This window comes from Oncorhynchus mykiss, chromosome 18, assembly GCF_013265735.2.
Source record: "Oncorhynchus mykiss isolate Arlee chromosome 18, USDA_OmykA_1.1, whole genome shotgun sequence".
NCBI classification, from domain to species: domain Eukaryota; kingdom Metazoa; phylum Chordata; class Actinopteri; order Salmoniformes; family Salmonidae; genus Oncorhynchus; species Oncorhynchus mykiss.
In genome coordinates this window covers 32,600,335-32,622,590 of record NC_048582.1, presented here as the reverse complement: position 1 = coordinate 32,622,590, position 22,256 = coordinate 32,600,335, and the positions used below count along the sequence as shown (strand labels likewise).

Below are 22,256 nucleotides of genomic sequence, written 5' to 3'. Positions count from 1 at the left end.
CGGGGCACCACGAGAGCGGTTCTTTAAAGAGTTATCATCTCCTGAAATAAACTCTAAAAGGTCTTTACCAATCTCCAGTGGTGGAAAAGTACCCAACTGTCATACTTGAGTAAAAGTAAATATACCTTAATAGAAAATGACTAAAGTAAAAGTCACCCAGTAAAATTCTACTTGAGTAAAAGTCTAAAAGTATTTGGTTTAAAATATACTTAAGTATCAAAAAAATATATACACTGTATATTCAAATTCCTCATATTAAGCAAACCATTTTCTTTACGGAAAGCCAGGGGCACACTCCAACACTCAGACATCATTTACAAACAAAGCATGTGTGTTTAGTGAGTCCGCCAGATTAGAGACAGTAGGGATGACCAGGGATGTTCGGTTGATAAGTGCGTGAATTTGACTATTTTCCTGTCCTGCTAAGCATTTAAAATGTAATGAGTACTTTTGGGTGTCAAGGAAAATGTATGGAGTAAAAGTACAATATTTTCTTAAGGAATATAGTGAAGTAAAGTAAAAGTAGTCAAAAATATAAATAGTAAAGTAAAGTACAGATACCCCAAAAAACTACTTAAGTAATACTTAAGTATTTTTTCTTAAGTACTTTACACCACTGCCTATTACATCTATAAAGAGTCAACATATTAGTCATAACCTCGTATCATACCATCATTCTGAACAGTCATAACCTTGCATCTGCAAAAACCCAAGCCTTACTTATGATTCAGTACTACACAAACTGGTTTAATTATTTATTTACTAGCTAATTAAATGGGAACACAGGATAAACATACACACTCTGCATCGGTTATTGACTGGAGACTTAATACGCTGAAAACAGGTCCCTAGCGGAATGACAACAACATGGCCGCTTGTTAACCTGTCTGGGAACGGGCGGAACCCCTCTCCAACAGCCAGTGAAATTGCAGGGTGCAAAATTCAAACAACAGAAATCTCATAAATCATTTTCTCAAACATACAAGTATTAGGCACCATTTTAAAGATACAATTCTCGTTAATCTTGATTTCAAAAAGGCTTTACAGCGAAAGCTCCACAAACGATTATGTCAGGTCACCACCAAGTCACAGAAAAACACAGCCATTTTTCCAGCCAAAGACAGGAGTCACAAAAAGCAGAAATATAGATACAATTAATCACTAACCTTTGATGATCTCCATCAGATGACACTCATATGACTTCATGTTACACAACACGTGTATGTTTTGTTTGATAAAGTGCATATTTATATCCAAAAAATCTCATTTTACATTAGCGTGTTATGTTTAGTAGTTCCACAACATGCGGTGATTTTGCAGAGAGCCACATCAATTCACAGAAATATTAATCATAAACATTGATAATAGATACAACTATTATACATGGAACTTTAAATAAACTTTTCCTTAATGCAACCGCTGTGTCAGATTTTTAAAAAAACTTTACGGAAAAAGTATTCCATGCAATAATCTGAGTACGGCGCTCAGAGCCCAAAACAGCCAATGAAATATCAGCCATGTTGTGTAGTCAACATTAGTCAGAAATAGCATTATTTTTTATTTTTTTATTTTACCTTCATTTAACTAGGCAAGTCAGTTAAGAACAAATTCTTATTTTCAATGACGGCCTAGTGGGTTAACTGCCTGTTCAGGGGCAGAACGACAGATACCTTGTCTCCTCTCGGATTTGAACTTGCAACCTTTTGGTTACTAGTCCAACACTCTAACCACTAGGCTACCCGGCTATCCTACCGCCCCATTACAAATATTCACTTACCTTTGATGATCTTCATCAGAATGCACTCCCAGGAATCCCAGTTCCACAATAAATGTTTGATTTGTTCGATAAAGTTCATCATTTATGTCCATATACCTCCTTTTGTTAGGGCGTTTGGTAATCAAATCCAAACGCGCGTGCAAATCCAGCGGAAAGGTCAGACGAAAAGTCCAAACAGTTATATTACTGGTCGTAGAAACATATCAAACGAAGTATAGAATCAATCTTTAGGATGTTTTTAACATAAATCTTCAATAATGTCCCAACCGGAGAATTCCTTTGTAGAAAAGCAAAGGTGAGCGAGGTAACTTTCACATGACCGCGCATCACGAGCTCGTGGCTACTGGCAGACCTCTGACTCATTCCCCTCTCATTCAGCCCCCCTTCACAGTAGAAGCCTGAAACAACGTTCTAAAGACTATTGACATCTAGAAGAAGCCTTAGGAAGTGCAAGATGACCAATATCCCACTGTAGCTTCAATAGAGGCTGAGTTGAAAAACAACCAACCTCAGATTTACCACTTCCTGGTGGATTTTGTTCTCGGGTTTTTGCCTGCCATATGAGTTTTGTTACACTCACAGACATCATTTAAACAGTCTTAGAAACTTCTGAGTGGTTTCTATCCAATACTACGAATAATATGCATATATTAGCATATGGGACTGAGTAGCAGGCAGTTTACTCTGGGCACACATTTAATCCAAAAGTGAAAATGCTGCCCCTTATCCCAATGAAGTTAAAGAAGAGATGGAGAGGGAGAGGGACAGAGACACTTAACATTGGTATATTCAGAAACTACTTTCACCTACAGTAACCATACATTTTGCACACAAACCGCCACACACTTTGAGTAAGAAATCATGAATGTATTTACGTGAAATGCCTGAGTTCGCTGGGGATCTCTTGGTGAACATGGCAGCCTTTGAAAGGAGGTTGGTCCTTTTTGCGGCACGCTTGTCTCTGATTGTCCGAAATGGTTCCAACAACTCTTCTACTGTTGTCCTTCTTTGTAGTTGTCTGGTATTTGGTGACTTGTCGTGTAGTCTTGAACAGAACAACATAGTTGATTTTCCTTCCATTCGCTCTTGAAGATGCTTCTTTGAAGATAGGCTAGCCAGCCGTATCGATGGTTCCCCAGTTCGGTGATGAGAGTAGCATAATAAGATGGTTTGAGTAGAGTAACAGGATGGTCCTACTAGCTTTCTAAGATACTTTAATTAGGACAGCTAATCAGCCGTACCAGTGATTGTCCACCTCGTGTTGAGATTCAAAGTTCAAACCATTTTAAAAGTGCAGCTGCTGATTCACGCATTTTCTGGTCTAATGTGTTTTTTCCTTTATACCTTTTGCCCCTCACTCTGGGGCGGTGACTACTCACTGTGCAAAGTTATATAAAACAATTATCTCTTATAGCTTATCAAATCACACCCCTCCCTTAACCTGTTGAGTGTCGGGGGCAGTACTTTGATGTTTGGATGAAAAACGTACCCAAATGAAACTGCCTATTTCTCAGGCCCAGAAGCTAGAATATGCATATAATTGCCGGATTAGGATAGAAAACACAGTAAACTTTCAAAAACCGTCAAAATATTGTCTGTGCGTATAACATAGCTGATATTGCAGGCGAAAACCTGAGGAAAATCCAACAAGGAAGTGCCTCTTGTTTTGAAAACTCCCTGTTCCATTGCATGCCTTCCCTCCATTTAAAGGGATATCAACCATATTCCTTTCCCTATGGCTTCCACATGGTGTGAACAGTCTTTAGACATAGTTTCAGCCCTTTATTCTTAAAAAATGAGTGAGAACGATCACATCGCGTCAGTGGATGGCTGGGTGCCAGCAGAGTTTTGCATGCGCCAACAGCTTGGAGCAGACATTTTCTCTCTCTCGCCTATTGAAAAAGGTACGGTCCGGTTGAAATATTATCGATTATTTATTGTAAAAACAACCTGAGGATTGATTATAAAAAACGTTTGACATGTTTCTACAAACTTTACGGATACTATTTGGAATTTTTCGTCGGCCCCATCGTGACCGCTCGAGCCTATAGATTACTGAACAAAACGCGCCAACCAAATGTAGGTTTTTGGATATAAAATAATCTTTATCGAATAAAAGGAACATTTATTGTGTAACTGGGAGTCTCGTGAGTGCAAAAATCCGAAGATCATCAAAGCGATTCATTTTATTGCTTTTCTGACTTTCGTGACCAATCTACTTTGCTGCTAGCTGTTTGTAATGTTTTGTCTGCTGAGAGAGATGTCCTCACGAACGCTTGGTTTGCTTTTGCTGTAGATCTTTTTTGAAATCCGACACGCCAGGTGGATTAATAACAAGCTAAGCTGTGTTTTGCTATATTGCACTTGTGATTCCAAGAAAATTCAATATTTTTAGTAATTTAATTTGAATTTGGCGCTCTGCAATTCAGCGGATGTTGACGAAAATGATCCCGCTAACGGGATGGGTGAACCAAGAAGTCTCTTAACAAAACACTTTCATAATTTTCATATTACATGCACAACACATAGTATGGAAACTTTATATATGTAGTGGGTATGCTTTCCAAGTTACAGTATTGCATTTATAACATTTTTCTTGACATCACAAAATAACAAACCAAATTATATTAGTGCTTAATAGATCGCCTCTGACCATTCCCCACATTCTATATTGTTCCAGTAGATGCTTTTGAACGTGTTAGAGTTTCAACGGGAAAAAGGTCTGTTGAGACAAAGCACATTCCTTTAGTGCATTTGGAGATGGAGAGCCTGAATTTTCTCCCTTGATTTATAACAGGACGTGAGTTGTTAATCCCCACTAGTTCTTTCCTCCACCCTACGGGTAAGAGGGGGTCTGATTGAAGTTATTCCTTCCAAACCTGATCTGACCTATTTGGATTCTCGTGGACAGTCATGACACTGAGTGTACCAATTCATATGATACCTATGATACGCTTAGTTGGACTCGGGGGGTTGGGAAGTGAGCATTAAGACACATTTTCGTTCTCTGCAAGTTAATGGACAATAAAGTGTTCTTCTTCTTCTACTGATCTCAAAACATCACATTTACATGAGCAGCAATAGTGCATCAAGAACACAAGTAAGAGATAAACTACAGGATGGATGGTATTATTACAAGACCGAGGTGGGAGACACAATCACACATTTCTGAGAACAGTGGAAACAATTGTGCACGCTGATCTATGTGCCATTGACGTAATTGTGAGAAAAGGAAACCTCTTGACTGTTTATCAGCTTAAGATCAATAGGAGACACAGCTCCTTCACAGAACATTCATTTACTGGCTTGTAAGTCCTGTGAGTTAAGGGAGGAAATCTAATGTTACAAAAACTGGTGTTAAAGATAAACCAGTTGAGCACAATGAAATCATTCTAAAGCTGGCGTTGTTGCTGTATATCATCAGCAGTGCCTTGTCTTTCCCTATCCGCTGCCTGAATGTAATTACATAACAGCAGCTATGGTGCCCTGACAAAACGCCATTCTCTCCCTCCTTAGACAATGTAGAGGAGGCTCTTGCTTGCTACAGACACTATGGAGACTATTGATCTCTATAAGGAGACATGGCCCTGAAGCTAGCTGCTGGGGAGGGAGGTGGTTGTCATGGTTACCTGATGCAACAGCAGAGTGCCGGACCATCTGCCACGTAAAGGAGAAACCGGTGCCTCGCAGGGGCCCGTTTGCTGCAATTACAGAAAATTCCATCCAGTCAGCAAGCCTACAGAGGTGTGTGTGTGTGTGTCCACTCATCCTGCACCCTTGAGCCACCACTATGATGGGTCAGAGGTAGACACTTTTTTGCTGACCAACCAACACATCAGTGACAGGTAAACCAGCACATTCACACATCTGCACACACATGGTCAGCATTCAAGGAAAGCATACTTCTGTTGACCAAACTCTTCCTAATTCATCATCTAAACCTCTCACATTTTGACTTTACTATTTCTCTCAAGCACTGGCACACATGGACACAAATGCACTTGCAAACATGGTCCAAAATGTGGTTGAAACATCATGGTTCTCAGACCATGCAGTAATTGTGTTACATGTCAGAGCTTCCTCCAATCTTCATGAAGTCAACTTCTCAGTGTGAATGATTTACTTCCTTTGCTCCAAATCTCTGTGCACTGCTACAGGAGCACAGAGGCCAAAACGTAGCCCGTGACTTGAGGCTTCTTGGATTTCTGTTCTGTCTGCAAACGTCTTTCTTTTCTTAAAGCATCAGCACATAGTGAGACTGAGTGGACCGGACACTTGGAGACAAGAATCAGACTGGGCACATGTTCCATCCCCATGGGGACCGTTACCAGGGGCAACAAAGCAACAGCTTAGGACATGTCTGGGCATCACCAAGGGCCTGACTGTGCAGTTTGGTTTGGGATACTTCTCGAATTAGATACATCTCCCTATTTCATATGTAGTATACTACTTTTGAGCAGAGCCCTATGGGCCCTGGACATAAGTAGTGATATTACTTTTGTACTCATTTCTATGAGCTCTTGTCAAAAGTATTGAACTATAAAGGGAATAGGATGCCATTTGGGAAGCAGCCTTGGTGTGTAACTGGTCAGGCTGCCATATTGCATAGGCTAGCTACTGCTATACTTTTCTTAAAAGAGCCACAAAAAGCAATTAAGAGTCAAATGCAGTTTAAATATCTCAGTGACCCAATTAAAATTGAGGCCCTGCAGATATCTGCTGGTTTCTAACGTGCTCAAATTAAGATCGTTAGTTAGACGGTGCCACAGCCCTGCATATATCCCTGATGTCCCAAATAGCACTGTATTCCCTACATAGAGCACAACTTTTGACCAAAGTCCTATGGGCCCTGGTCAAAATTAGTGCACTATATAGGGAATAGGGTGCCATTTGGGATGTAAACCCTGACTGACTGACTGACTACCAGTGAAAGCATCCACCTCTTTAGTTTCTTCCTTGGGGCAGTGAGCTTCGGTTGGCCAATAGAAAATAAATGTGTATTTGGAGTTATTATCACTCTCTAATTTACCGTAATGAAACCATGAGCCAGCGCGGGCGGAATGAGCCTTTTTAATTTGTGCGTCGGACGCAGGGCTGCATATTAAGGACCTAATTTGCATAAATCATGTCACTCCACTCGGGATTCCAATTAAACCCTTGATTAATTGCTCGGCTGACCCGTTAAATAGAATCCTTTAAGTGGTTCAACAGGGGCTCTAACAGCGCTAGTGTTGACTCACACACACACACGTAAGTAAACTCACACACTCTCCCTTTTTGCTGGGTAATCGGCAATGTGATTCATCATTGGGACTTGCAGCCACTCATTTTGAAATGTATATGTCTTCCTAGACCGGATGCTGCTGTCTGGAGTGCCAGTGAACACTCACTATGTGCAAACCCAATCGATGGCATCCCTCTAAGGAATAATGACGTCTAATTAATTATGATGCCCATCAGTTCAGAAGTGGAGAACTTTTCAAATGAGTTATCCATAAAAAAAATATACATTTTTTAAAATGTATTTCCTGTTTGTTATAAGTGGCATATGATTGGCATTTGGAACATATGGAGCAAAACTAAAGAAGTAATTAAAATGTAGCAAAAGTGACACACAGTCAGACTTAGAGTGGCAAGAAAAAGTATGTGAACCCTTTGGAAATACCTGGATTCCTGCATAAATTGGCCATAACATTTGATCTGATCTTCATCTAGGTCACAACAATAGACAAACACAGTCTGATTTAAACTAATAACACACAAACAATTATACGTTTTCATGTCTTTATTGAACACACCGTGTAAACATTCACAGTGCAGGGTGAAAAAAGTATTTGAACCCTTGGATTTAATAACTGGTTGACCTTCCTTTGGCAGCAATAACCTCAACCAAACGTTTTCTGTAGTTGCGGATCAGACCTGTACAATGGTCAGCAGGAATTTTGGACCTTTCCTCTTTACAAAACTGTTTCAGTTCAGCAATATCCTTGGGATGTCTGGTGTGAACTGCTCTCTTGAGGTCATGCCAAAGCATCTCAATCGGGCTGAGGTCAGGACTCTGACTGGGCCACTCCAGAAGGTGCATTATCTTCTGTTGAAGCCATTCTGTTGTTGATTTACTTCTGTGTTTTGGGTCGTTGTTCTGTTGCGTCACACAACTTCTGATGAGCTTCAATTGGCGGACAGATAGCCTAACATTCTCCTGCAAAATGTCTTGATAAATTTGGGAATTTATTTTTCTGTCGATGATAGCAAGCTGTCCAGGCCATGAGGCAGCAAAGCAGCCCCAAACCATGATGCTCCCTCCACCATACTTTACAGTTGGGATGAGGGTTTGATGTTGGTGTGCTGTGCCTTTTTTTCTCCACACATAGTGTTGTGTGTTCCTTCCAAACAACTAAACTGTAGTTTCATCTGTCCACAGAATATTTTGCCAGTAGCGCTGTGGAACATCCAGGTGCACTTTTGCGAACTTCAGACGTGCAGGAATGTTGTTTTTTTTGACAGCTGTGGCTTCTTCCCTGGTGTCCTCCCATGGACACCATTCTTGATTAGTGTTTTACATATCGTAGACTCGTCAACAGAGATGTTAGCATGTTCCAGAGATTTCTGTAAGTCTTTAGCTGACACTCTAGGATTCCTCTTAACCTTATTGAGCATTCTGCGCTGTGCTCTTGCAGTCATCTTTGCAGGACAGTCACTCCTAGGGAGAGTAGCAACAGTGCTGAACTTTCTTCATTTATAGACAATTTGTCTTACCGTGGACTGATGAACATCAAGGCTTTGAGAGATACTTTTGTCATCCTTTCCAGCTTTATGTAAGTCAACAATTCTTCATCTTAGGTCTTCTGAGATCTCTTTTGTTCAAGGCATGGTTCACAACAGGCAATGCTTCTTGTGAATAGCAAACTCAAATATTGTGAGTGTTTTTTATAGGTCAAGGCAGCTCAAACCAACATCTCCAATCTCGTCTCATTGATTGGACTCCAGGTTAGCTGACTTCTGACTACAATTAGCTTTTGGAGAAGTCATTAGCCTAGGGGTTCACATACTTTTTCAAACCTACACTGTGAATGTTTAAACGATGTATTCAATATAGGCAAGAAAAATACAATAATTTGTATGTTAATTGTTTAAGCACACTATGTTTGTCTATTGTTGGGACTTCGATGAAGATCAGTTCAAATTTGATGACCAATTTATGCAGAAATCCAGGGAATTAAAAAGGGTTCACATACTTTTGCTTACCACTGTATATAATAATGCACATTGAAATATACTGCACATTGAAATAATTAGGCTAGTCAAAATCAGACCATCAAAATCCAATCATGGGTCTGCTCCAGCCAAAGAACCCCCTGCAGCCTGTGGTAGAGACGTAAATACCAATAAGAAGACTGCCTCAGTCATATAAGGCTTTCTAATGCTGGGGTAGCTAAGGACATAACCTCAGATGCAGGTGGTGTTAACTGACCAGCAGCCACTGATCTGACCCTCAGCCTTCGCTACCGTCACACACATACAGTGCATTTGGGAAAGTATTCAGACCCCTTAACTGTTGACATTTTGTTTTATTCTAAAATGGATCAAATAGTTGTTTTTCCCTCAATCTTCACACAATACCCCATGATGAAAAAGCAAAAACAGGTTTTTAGATTTTTTTTCTAATTTATAAAAACAAAAATTGAATATTACATTTACTCAGTACTTTTTTGGTGTGTGTTGAAGCACCTTTGGCAGTGATTACAGCCTCGAGTCTTCTTGGGTATGATACTACAAGCTTGGCACACCTGTATTTGGGGAGTTTCTCCCACTCATCTCTGCAGATCCTCTCAAGCTCTGTCAGTTGGACGGGTAGCGTAGTTGCACAGCTATTTTCAGTTCTCTCCAGAGATGTTTGATCGGGTTCATGTCCTGGCTCTGGCTGGGCCAATTCAGGACATTCAGAGACTTGTCCCGAAGCCACTCCTGCATTGTCTTGGCTGTGTGATTAGGGTCGTTGTTCTGTTGGAAGGTTAACCTTTGCCCCAGTCTGAGGTCCTGGGCGCTCTGGGGCAGTTTTTTATCAAGGATCTCTTTGTACATTGCATCGTTCATCTTTCCCTCGATCCTGACTAGTCTCCCAGTCAGACCAGAGAATCTTGTTTCTCATGGTCTGAGAGTCATTTTAAGTGCCTTTTGGCAAACTCCAAGCAGGCTGTCATGCCTTTTCCATGAGGAGTGGATCTGTCTGGCCACTCTACCATAAAGGCCTGATTGGTGGAGTGCTGCAGAGATGGTTGTCCTTCTGGAGGGTTCTCCAATCTCCACAGAGGAACTCTGGAGCTTTGTCAGAGTGACCAGTGGGTTCTTGGTCACCTCCCTGACCAAGGCCCTTCTCCCCTGATTGCTCAGTTAGGCATTGCAGCCAGCTCTAGGAAGAGTCTTTGGTGGTTCCAAACTTCCTCCATTTTAGAATGATGGAGGCCATTGTGTTCTTGGTGACCATCAATGCTGCAGACATGTTTTGATACCCCCTTCCCCAGTGTGGCGCGACACAATCTTGTCTCGGAGCTCTATGGTCAATTCCTTTTACCTCATGGATTGGTTGTTGCACTAACACTTCCGAAAGGCTAATTGACATAATTTCAGTCAATTGGATGTGTACCTGTGGATGTATTTCAAGGCCTACCTTCAAACTCGCTTGACATCATGGAAAAATCAAAAGAAATCAGCCAAGACCTCAGAAAAAAAACTGTAGACCTCCACTAGTCTGGTTCATCCTTGGGAGCAATTTCCAAATGCCTGAAGGTACCACGTTCATCTGTATAAACAATAGTACACATGAATAAACACCATGGGACCACGCAGCTGTCATACTGCTCAGGAGGGAGACGTTCTGTCTCCTAGAGATGAACGTACTTTGGTGCGAAAAGTGCAAATCAATCCCAGAACAATATATGCTGGAAGAAACAGGTACAAAAGTATCTATATCCACAGTAAAATGAGTTCTATATCGACATAACCTGAAAGACCGCTCAGAAAGGAAGAATCCACTGCTCCAAAACCGACATAAAAAAGCCAGACTAAGGTTTGCAACTGCACATGGGGACAAAGATTATACTTTTTGGAGAAATGTCCTCTAGTCTGATGGAACAAAAATAGAACTGTTTGGCCATAATGACCATCGTTATGTTTGGAAGAAAAAGGGGGAGGCTTGCAAGCCGAAGAACACCATCCCAACCATGAAGCATGGGGGTGGCACAATCATGTTGTGGGGGTGCATTGCTGCAGGAGGTACTGGTGCACTTCCCAAAATAGATGGTATCATGAGGAGGGAAATTATGTGGATATATTGAAGCAAATGGCTTAAGGACAACAAAGTCAAGGTATTAGAGTGGCCATCACTAAGCCCTGACCTCAATCCTATAGAAAATATGTGGGCAGAACTGAAAAAACGTGTGCGAGCACGTAGGAGGCCTACAAACCTGACTCAGTTACACCAGCTCTGTCAGGAGGAATGGGCCAAAATTCACCCAACTTATTGGGGGCAGCTTGTGGAAGGCAACCCAAAACGTTTGAAAAAAGTTAAACAATTTAAAGGCAATGCTAGCAAATACTAATTGAGTGTATGTCAACTTCTGACCAACTGGGAATGTGATGAAAGAAATAAAAGCTGAAATAAATAATTTCTCTACTATTATTCTGACATTTCACATTCTTAAAATAAAGTGGTGATCCTAACTGACTTAAGACAGGGAATTTTTACTTGGATTAAATGTCAGGCATTGTGAAAAACTGAGTTTAAATGTATTTGGCTATGGTGTATGTAAACTTCCGACTTCAACTATACAGTCATGTCCAAAAGTATTGAGAATAACACAAATGTTAATTTCCACAAAGTTTGCTGCTTCAGTGTCTTTCGATATTTGTGTCAGATGTTACTATGGAATACTGAAGTATAATTACAAGCATTTCATAAGTGTCAAAGGCTTTTATTGACAATTACATGAAGTTGATTTAAAGAGTCAATATTTGCAGAATTTACCCTTCTTTTTAAAAACCTCTGCAATCTGCCCTGACATGCTGTCAATTAACTTCTGGGCCACATCCTGACTGATGGCAGCCCATTCTTGCATAATCAATGCTTGAAGTTTGTCAGAATGTGTGGGTTTTTGTTTGTCCACCCGCCTCTTGAGTAATTGGCCACAAGTTCTCAATGGGATTAAGGTCTGGGGAGTTTCCCGGCCATTGACCCAAAATATCGATGTTTTGTTCCCCAAGCCACTTAGTTATCACTTTTGCCTTATGGCAAGGTGCTCCATCATGCTGGAAAAGGCATTGTTCATCACCAAACTGTTCCTGGATGGTTGGGCGAAGTTGCTCTCAGGAGGATGTGTTGGTACCATTCTTTATTCATGGCTGTGTTCTTAGGCAACATTGTGATTGAGCCCACTCCCTTGGCTGAGAAGCAACCCCACACATGAATGGTCTCAGGATGCTTTACTGTTGGCATGACACAGGACTGATGGTAGTGCTCACCTTGTCTTCTCCGGACAAGCTTATTTCCGAATGCCCCAAACAATCGGAAAGGGGATTCATCAGAGAAAATGACTTTACCCCAGTCCTCAGCAGTCCAATCCCTGTACCTTTTGCAGAATATCAGTTCCTGATGTTTTTCCTGGAGAGAAGGGGCTTCTTTGCTGCCCTTCTTGACACCAGGCCATCCTCCAAAAGTCTTCGCCTCACTGTGCGTGCAAATGCACTCACACCTGCCTCCTGAGCAAGCTCTGTACTGGTGGTGCCCCAATCCCGCAACTGAATCAACTTTAGGAGACGGTCCTGGCGCTTGCTGGACTTTCTTGGGCGCCCTGAAGCCTTCTTCACAACAATTGAACCTCTGTCCTTGAAGTTCTTGATGATCCGATAAATGGTTAGGTGCAATCTTACTGGCAGCAATATCCTTGCCTGTGAAGCCCTTTTTGTGCAAAGCAATGATGACGGCACGTGATTCCTTGCAGGTAACCATGGCTGACAGAGGAAGAACAATGATTCCAAACACCACCCTCCTTTTGAAGCTTCCAGTCTGTTATTCAAACTCAATCAGCATGACAGAGTGATCTCCAGCCTTGCCCTCGTCAACACTCACACCTGTGTTAACGAGAGAATCACTGACATGATGTCAGCTGGTCCTTTTTTGGCAGGGCTGAAATGCAGTGGAAATGTTTTTTGGGGATTCAGTTCATTTGCATGCAATTCATCTGATCACTCTTCATAACATTCTGGAGTATATGCAAATTGCCATCATACAAACTGAGGCAGAAGACTTTGTGAAAATTAATATTTGTGTCATTCTCAAAACTTTTGGCCACGACTGTATATAGACAGGTGTGTGCCTTTTCAAGTAATTTCCAATCAATTGAATTTACTATAGGTGGACTCCAATCAAGTTGTAGAAACAGCTCAAGAAGGATCAGTGGAAACAGGATGCAACTGAGTTCAATTTCGAGTCTCATAGCAAAGGGTCTGAATACTTCTGTAAATTAGGCATTTCTGTGGCTGTTAAGAGGAGAGTGAGAGGTCAGAGAGTCGCTGCTGTTGGTTCTGCCCGGGGGGCGCTCAGGCTGTGCATGAAAACCCTTCCTCAATGCAGCTGGTCACCCAGGCTGGAAACATAGGGCTCTGGTCAAAAGTAGTGCACTATATGGGTGACAGGGTGCCATTTGTGACGCAACCATAGTGGCTAGCAGGGTGTACTGTAAATACGACCCGGCCGACGATAGTAACTAAGGGATAGGCCCTAACTCAACTCTCCTGCTCGGTGAAGGTCAGCTCAGCTGTGCTCTGGATCAACTGACTGAAGCAGGTCAGCTAGACTCTGGGGTAACATTTGACTTCTGGAACACAACGCCCGTGAATATGAAATAGAACATTCATGCAAACATGTCAGTCAGCAGATATGTGCTGTGTATGCACCATGGTGTTTTAATACACCCTTCCCCATTCTCTTTCGATACATACGTAGGGCGACACTACATACAAAAGCCCTTACACATGATACCACATACAGCATGTACTACATAAATCATGTGCTCTTTCATTCAGTCCTGTTTCCTTCTCTCTTATTTGCTTTCCTTCTCTTACATCAGAGTAAGACGCTACAAACATGTCTGTGCTCCGTACCTCAGACTAAGTTCAGCATCCTGCTGCACGCCACTCAACCTCGCCCACGGCTGACTGACTAGCTGGCTTACTGACAGGGGGCGTTTTACTCTGTGTGTCAAAATGGCAACCTATTACCTATATAGTGCACTATTTTTAACCAGAACCCTACGGGCCATTTAGGACGCGACCCCTGTCTTTGGCCTACCTGCTGAGCTGAGTCTTTCCTGCAGTTACCCTCTCTCACTGACTGACTGTCTGGCTGACAGACGCAGGATTAATATCTGCTGTTCTGGCCTGTGACAGGAGTGTCCCTTACATCACAGACTCACTGTCTGCGTCCCAAATGGTACCCTATTCTCAATCTCTAGACGGTCCACTACTTTTGACCAGAACCCAACCTCCTACAAGGGGGAAGACTTTGCCCACGACCTGCATCCTGGACGTCAAAGTCTTCTTTTGCCTCTGGTCAAAAGTAGTGGACTATATAGGGAATAGGGTGCCATTTGGGACTCGCATACCTGCTGCAGCATTACAGTGAAGCAGGGACGGGGCTGAGCCGGGCTAGGTAGGGCCGACACGCAGGGGACAGGGTGGCCAGTGCCACTGTTACATACAGTGCCTTGCAAAAGTATTCGGCCCCCTTGAACTTTGCGACCTTTTGCCACCCTTCAGGCTTCAAACATAAAGATATAAAACTGTATTTTTTTGTGAAGAATCAACAACAAGTGGGACACAATCATGAAGTGGAACGACATTTATTGGATATTTCAAACTTTTTTAACAAATCAAAAACTGAAAAATTGGGCGTGCAAGATTATTCAGCCCCTTTACTTTCAGTGCAGCAAACTCTCTCCAGAAGTTCAGTGAGGATCTCTGAATGATCCAATGTTGACCTAAATGACTAATGATGATAAATACAATCCACCTGTGTGTAATCAAGTCTCCGTATAAATGCACCTGCACTGTGATAGTCTCAGAGGTCCGTCAAAAGCGCAGAGAGCATCATGAAGAACAAGGAACACACCAGGCAGGTCCGAGATACTGTTGTGAAGAAGTTTAAAGACGGATTTGGATACAAAAATATTTCCCAAGCTTTAAACATCCCAAGGAGCACTGTGCAAGCGATAATATTGAAATGGAAGGAGTATCAGACCACTGCAAATCTACCAAGACCTGGCCGTCCCTCTAAACTTTCAGCTCATACAAGGAGAAGACTGATCAGAGATGCAGCCAAGAGGCCCATGATCACTCTGGATGAACTGCAGAGATCTACAGCTGAGGTGGGAGACTCTGTCCATAGGACAACAATCAGTCATATATTGCACAAATCTGGCCTTTATGGAAGAGTGGCAAGAAGAAAGCCATTTCTTAAAGATGTCCATAAAAAGTGTCGTTTAAAGTTTGCCACAAGCCACCTGGGAGACACACCAAACATGTGGAAGAAGGTGCTCTGGTCAGATGAAACCAAAATTTTACTTTTTGGCAACAATGCAAAACGTTATGTCTGGCGTAAAAGCAACACAGCTCATCACCCTGAACACACCATCCCCACTGTCAAACATGGTGGTGGCAGCATCATGGTTTGGGCCTGATTTTCTTCAGCAGGGACAGGGAAGATGGTTAAAATTGATGGGAAGATGGATGGAGCCAAATACAGGACCATTCTGGAAGAAAACCTGATGGAGTCTGCAAAAGACCTGAGACTGGGACGGAGATTTGTCTTCCAACAAGACAATGATCCAAAACATAAAGCAAAATCTACAATGGAATGGTTCAAAAATAAACATATCCAGGTGTTAGAATGGCCAAGTCAAAGTCCAGACCTGAATCCAATCGAGAATCTGTGGAAAGAACTGAAAACTGCTGTTCACAAATGCTCTCCATCCAACCTCACTGAGCTCGAGCTGTTTTGCAAGGAGGAATGGGAAAAAATATCAGTCTCTCGATGTGCAAAACTGATAGAGACATACCCCAAGCGACTTACAGCTGTAATCGCAGCAAAAGGTGGCGCTACAAAGTATTAACTTAAGGGGGCTGAATAATTTTGCACGCCCAATTTTTCAGTTTTTGATTTGTTAAAAAAGTTTGAAATATCCAATAAATGTCGTTCCACTTCATGATTGTGTCCCACTTGCTGTTGATTCTTCACAAACAAATACAGTTTTATATCTTTATGTTTGAAGCCTGAAATGTGGCAAAAGGTCGCAAAGTTCAAGGGGGCCGAATACTTTCGCAAGGCACTGTATTGGAATTAACCCCTTGGCATTATGATGCAACGGTGAAAACATGGATAAAGGGATATTGATTGCAGATGGAAGCCTGGTTGTGCATACTAGACAGTGCATGTCTATCTTTAGTCTAATTCCTGAATTTTATTAGGGATAAGTTTGCGGTCCATTACAATTTATTGCCTCTGAGCAAGTCTCCCTTCAAAAACACATCGTATGAATTTTTTTCTTTACCACAATTCCTACCCGAAGCAACGCATACTAAACTTTGCACATAGTTGAGCTGTCCTCTACCAGGACAGGGGGCCTGAAACTCCTCACTGTTTATCTCGGTCTCTATTGCACTGTGAGTTCAGTTACACTGACATTGTATCAGTGCTGCAGAGGGTCACCATCCCTCATGCCACTCTCAGATATTGTTTAATTCTAAGTGGGTCATTGTGAATCCCATTGGATTTTTTTCTCAGAGTTCAAAACGGGCTTCTCTGAATCCTTAAAGACCCGCTTCCCATAGGGATTTCTCTCTAGATGGCCTTCCTGACATCTCCTTACTTAAAGGTTACTCTTCAGTCTTTTGTAACAAACATATACCTAATGTTTTCAGCAGGTCAAAATGGCCAGAGATTTTGGAAAATGGCCAATTTGGAAACACAATTTATAAATATGCGCTAAATATGTGTATGCAACCAATAAAATGTCATTTGATTTGATTTCCCCCTCAAACTCACAATTATCAAGTCCAAAGCAAATCAAACTTTCTTGCCTAATACCATAATTATAATAATATCCCTAAAACTAACAATCAAATCTGAGCAAAACAGAGTGAACTTTCTTGCACGTGAGGGATCCAGTAACTCAAGACCTTAGTGAGGAAGGATCACCTTGCGGTGACATAACGGTGGGATTAGCGATGCAGGGTTAGACTGAGATGTACTGAGCTCTATGGGGGTACTGGTACTGGGCAGTGCTTTCCACGTGGGTTTCTTTGAATGACTTGGCCTCGGGCCAGCAGCTCTGTTGAACGAGAAGGCTTATTTTGGCTGCTATAACAGAGGAGGACACGAGAAGAGGCAGAGAGAGAAATAGAGAGAGGGCGGGAGGAGAGGATGGAGAGAGAAAGAGAGAGGGGGAGAGAAAGAGGGCGGGAGGAGTAGAGAGAGAGGGAGGGATATTTCCAGGCCAATTGTAAATGTGATTTACTAACCCCGGGCAACACATCCATTTCGGGCCCTGCATACTCAACAAAACTCTATTTATGTTCTTGTAGCATTTACAGAGCACTACACCCTATTTCTGAAAATGCATAAACTTTCACATAATGTAACTGCCACTTGCTCATTACCACTCAATAAACCATTTGTGTCCTATCTGAAGATAACTTGTGCATTACTGAATAATGGCATAATAATGATCTCACACACTAGAAGGTAATCCACCAGATCCCATGAGAGATCCTAAGCACAGAGCTTGTTAGTATAATACCATTCTCATACATACTGTCGGATGCCGCTACAGTAACGGATCAATAGCGCAGACAATTTAAAAAAGCGCCACATCAGAAGCGTCTGTACCTTTTCAGACAGTAGAATTCTGCTCCGGCATGGAACGTTCGGTATTGTTTCCCTGACAGCAAAAAAGGTTGGTGGGTTGGTTTTCTGCTGTTTTTATGGTATAGTAGTTAGTGTTTTCTTTCTACTGAATGTATTGGTAAGTCATTGCAGGGGCGCAACTTTGGTTTTTGAAGTGGGGGGATATAACTATATATAAATACAGTGGGGAGAACAAGTATTTGATACACTGCCGATTTTGCAGGTTTTCCTACTTACAAAGCATGTAGAGGTCTGTAATTTTTTATCATAGGTACACTTCAACTGTGAGAGACAAAAATCCAGAAAATCACATTGTATGATTTTTAAGTAATTCATTTGCATTTTATTGCATGACAGAAGTATTTGATCACCTACCAACCAGTAAGAATTCCGGCTCTCACAGACCTATTAGTTTTTCTTTAAGAAGCCCTCCTATTCTCCACTCATTACCTGTATTAACTGCACCTGTTTGAACTCGTTACCTGTATAAAAGACACCTGTCCAGACACTCAATCAAACAGACTCCAACCTCTCCACAATGGCCAAGACCAGAGAGCTGTGTAAGGACATCAGGAATAAATTGTAGACCTGCACAAGGCTGGGATTGGCTACAGGACAATAGGCAAGCAGCTTGGTGAGAAGGCATCAACTGTTGGCGCAATTATTAGAAAATGGAAGAAGTTCAAGATGCTGGGCCAATTGTGCGCTACCCTATGGGTCTCCCGGCTGGTTGTGATACAGCCTGGATTCAAACCAGGGTGTCTGAAGAGACACTGAGACACAGTGCTTTAGACCACTGCGCCACTCGGAAGCCCAAAAACATGATAATACATGATTCCATATGTGTTATTTCATAGTTTTGATGTGTTCACTATTATTCTACAATGTAGAACATTTTTTTTTAAATAAAGAAAAACCCTGGAATGAGTAGGTGTCAAAACTTTTGACTGGTACTGAATATATTTATTTTTTGGCGGATAAACATTCCAAACAGTCTACCCGACCCCTCGGAGGCGTCTGCATGGTCCTAAAGCACACCGTTGCCTCATTTTGTATCACATTCCAATGATAAAACTGGGGGGACAAAAAATGCAATTTCAGAACGTGGGCCTGTCCCCAGTGAAAGTTCTGCCCCTGAGTCATTGTATTTAACGAACTTCAAAGTACTTTTCTTGGGAGCAAGTGGTCTGTGTGCAGGCAGCAGGCAGGCTGTGCTCAGGCAGCTCAAGATCATTTGATTGACAGGTCTGGTTGCCTAGCGATGGATGTTAGTACCGCTTCAGAAGCGGCATTCCTTTACAGACAAGTCAAATGCCCGCTTCGAAACTATCTCCAGAGAAAGTTTCGTGGCGGCATTTAAAAAGATGTAGTGGATCCTTTTCAGACAAATAAACATGCCGTAGCCGAGGCACTTTTAAGGCGCCACCTTCCATATGTCTAAAAGGGATATAAGAGCCATTGAATTAATCATCCAAAAAAAAAGAGTAAGAAAAGTAGACTATCCGCCAATATCTGAAGACATGAGGAGTGGTTCCCACTTCCCATGTAGAGTATAAATCCTTCCTTGCCCACAGTTGACGGGATTTACCTGTCCTTTTCCAATGTGCCACGAGCCAAATCTCTCTCGCTGCTCCCTCTCCCTTCAAATGTTGTTTACAGCCCTCTAAATACAGTGATTACACCATCATTAAGGGTGTTACTCAACGCACACCTGAGGGGCCAGGACTGTAAGGGGGTGGAGGGTGCCGGTGGCAGAAATGGGCGTCTATAGGCTAATCTTGATGAGGGACGTGAACTTTGGGAGAGAGGCTATGGCTGCATTCCAAGCACGTAAAAAACACACCCTCTCCCCCTCAGATTAAGTGGACACTTCTGATTATGTATCATGACATATGATGAGTTGACACTTGCAGGATGAGGGAAGAATGAATACATTTTAAATGGACCGTCCTTGCCCAGAAATGTGTCACTTGTTCATCCCACAGTTGTGTTTTCAGTCATCATGGAACCACCGGTAGCTGTTGTGTGTGTTTATATCCGCTACAGTCAATTATGATCGCATTTCATATCTTGGCTAGAAGACAACACATCCGCAGACATCGAATACTAGCCATCCGACGATATCAGGTAAATTGAAAATTGCCATGTATAAGTGTGGCGTCAAGGAAAGTTGCATGCGCTAGATGGCGTTTCCAAAAGCTAACCAAACAAAAACATCATTACTTTTACGATACGTGTTTGCGGAGTAGCACAATTTCTAACTTGTCTGGTGAGTGTAGGTGTTGAATATGCCTGTTATGTTGGAGGAGGTCAGGATTCCCAAGAATACAATAATTAGTGCTGAGCGATTGACTGAAATGTAAGTTTAGTTTCGTATTTTAAACAACTAATTGACCGATGTCGGTTCAATTACTTGAATTCCATTTCGTTTTTTTTCTGTGAAGAATATGTAGAGTTCCTGTAGATATAAATCAGATCAAGCCTGAACTATGCGATGTAATAGGGAGTTGTAGTTTCCAACAGGTCAATAATCGGCCTAGTTTTGAGCAGAAAAAGTAGTAATTAACTACAATGACCATAATCCATTGTGGGCCCGCTTAAACTTGTCAGGTCTGTGGCCGGCAGACAAGCAGACTGAGAGAAGACAAGGCCTGATCGATAGGAATAGAAATCAGCTGCTTTGCGACCCTGAAAATACATGATCTAAGTGATTGATAGTTGGTATTGAGCAGTCATAAAAGGTAGTTATTTACCTTGAAGAACTACTAAAATCGTGTTTTTGAGAGACAGTGTCAGCAGCAGCTCTATAGAGATGAGATGACAACTTTGAATGAAATAATGAAGTCATCAAATAAAACACATTTTTGATTAAAGTAAAGTAATGTGAATAAATGATGGTTAATAAGTGATAAGCAGTAATGGGCCGTCACTGCCATCATGGGACTTTTAGAAATGGATTAATGCAGTGTTCTTACAGCATTCAACCCATAAAATGCAGAGCATATTTAATGTGGGAAAAAAAGAAAATCGAACCCGAAATCGAACCGAAAACTACCCGACCTCAAAAAGTACTAACAAGAATACCCCCCGTGTCAAATTGTGCCAAAACAGTGAAGTGAATGAGAGGATCAAGAGAGCAGGCAGGGCCTGGAATAGAGAGCAATCTGGATTAGTCAGGGATCTTCTCTCTCTCTCTCTCTCTTCTTCTGGAGACTGCTGGCCAACGTTAAAGGTCCAATGGGAAAGTCAGAGATACTGACCTGTGATTAGTGGTCCTCTGTAGCTCAGTTGGTAGAGCATGGCGCTTGCAATGCCAGGATAGTGGGTTTGATTCCCCGGGGCCACCCGTTTGTAAAATGTAGGCACGCGTGACTGACTGATAAGTCGCTTTGGAGAAGAGTGTCTGCTAAATTGCATGTATGATTCTACAGTCTATTATTAAGCAAGGTTTTATGGATTGAACAATTCCATTGTGAGATATAAGTAGATATCAAGATGTGAACTCCCTCGTGTAGAACAATCAGAGGAATCACTGGCACTTTAGGATAAGGTTCAATAGATCTACGTTTTAATATCTTTCCCTGTGCTATAGCATCATATAACATCTGTCATGTTGACAGTGCTGAGGCATTGCACTTCACTGTCAGATATGAGATGGAACATCTACTATGCCTTCACATACAATTAACTCCTTTAATAAGCACAACTATTATTGCTTCAGAAGTAATAACTTAATGACCACTCTCTCTCTCTTTAGTAGTCAAATTGGTGGATTTACAGCAGAGCTCTGTAAAACACAGTGTAGTGGAATGGCAGTTTGCCTAATTAAGACCATCACTAAAAAATGTGGAGGAACACCAGAACAGTCATTTCGAAATTGTGTGATAACGACATATTCAAATATTGTTTCATTTTGCCTAAACCTTTTGCAGGACACAATCTACAGAGACTAGGCAAGGCAAGTGGTCCTTCGTTCATGGCTTTGAAAATGAAATGCACATCATCATCCTCTTTTTGAACGCACAAACACAGCATCTAACACAGCATCAAACACAGCATCAAACACAGCATCTAACACAGCATCTATAACACAGCATGTGTACGTGTCTCCCTCTCCCCATCTCTCTCTTGTGGTAATGAGTGAGCATAGGCAGAAACTGCTGCACCTCGGAGCTGGTCACACAGCCTAATAGGGTGTCATTATATATTACAGACTCCTGGGGAATGGGAGGGGGGGGTGTTTGTGTTTGCACTTACTATGACAGAGCCTGTGGGTTACCTTACTGATGCCCAGGTGAGGCGAGGTAGTGTTCATCCTCTTGTTTTGCTAAATATCTAATGCAGATGGACTGGGTTAGCTGTGTCCTGGGTTAGCTGTGTCCTGGGTTAGCTGTGTCCTGGGTTAGCTGTGTCATGGGTTAGCTGTGTCATGGGTTAGCTGTGTCATGGGTTAGCTGTGTCCTGGGTTAGCTGTGTCCTGGGTTGGCTTTGTCCTGGGTTAGCTGTGTCCTGGGTCAG

General features: G+C 42.0%; 1 long non-coding RNA gene across 1 annotated transcript in view; it reads right to left on the bottom strand.

The window, feature by feature from the left end:
- LOC118941135 overlaps positions 1-22,256 on the bottom strand; it is an 85,604-nt gene that overhangs the window by 36,969 nt on the left and 26,379 nt on the right. The window lies entirely within an intron of this gene.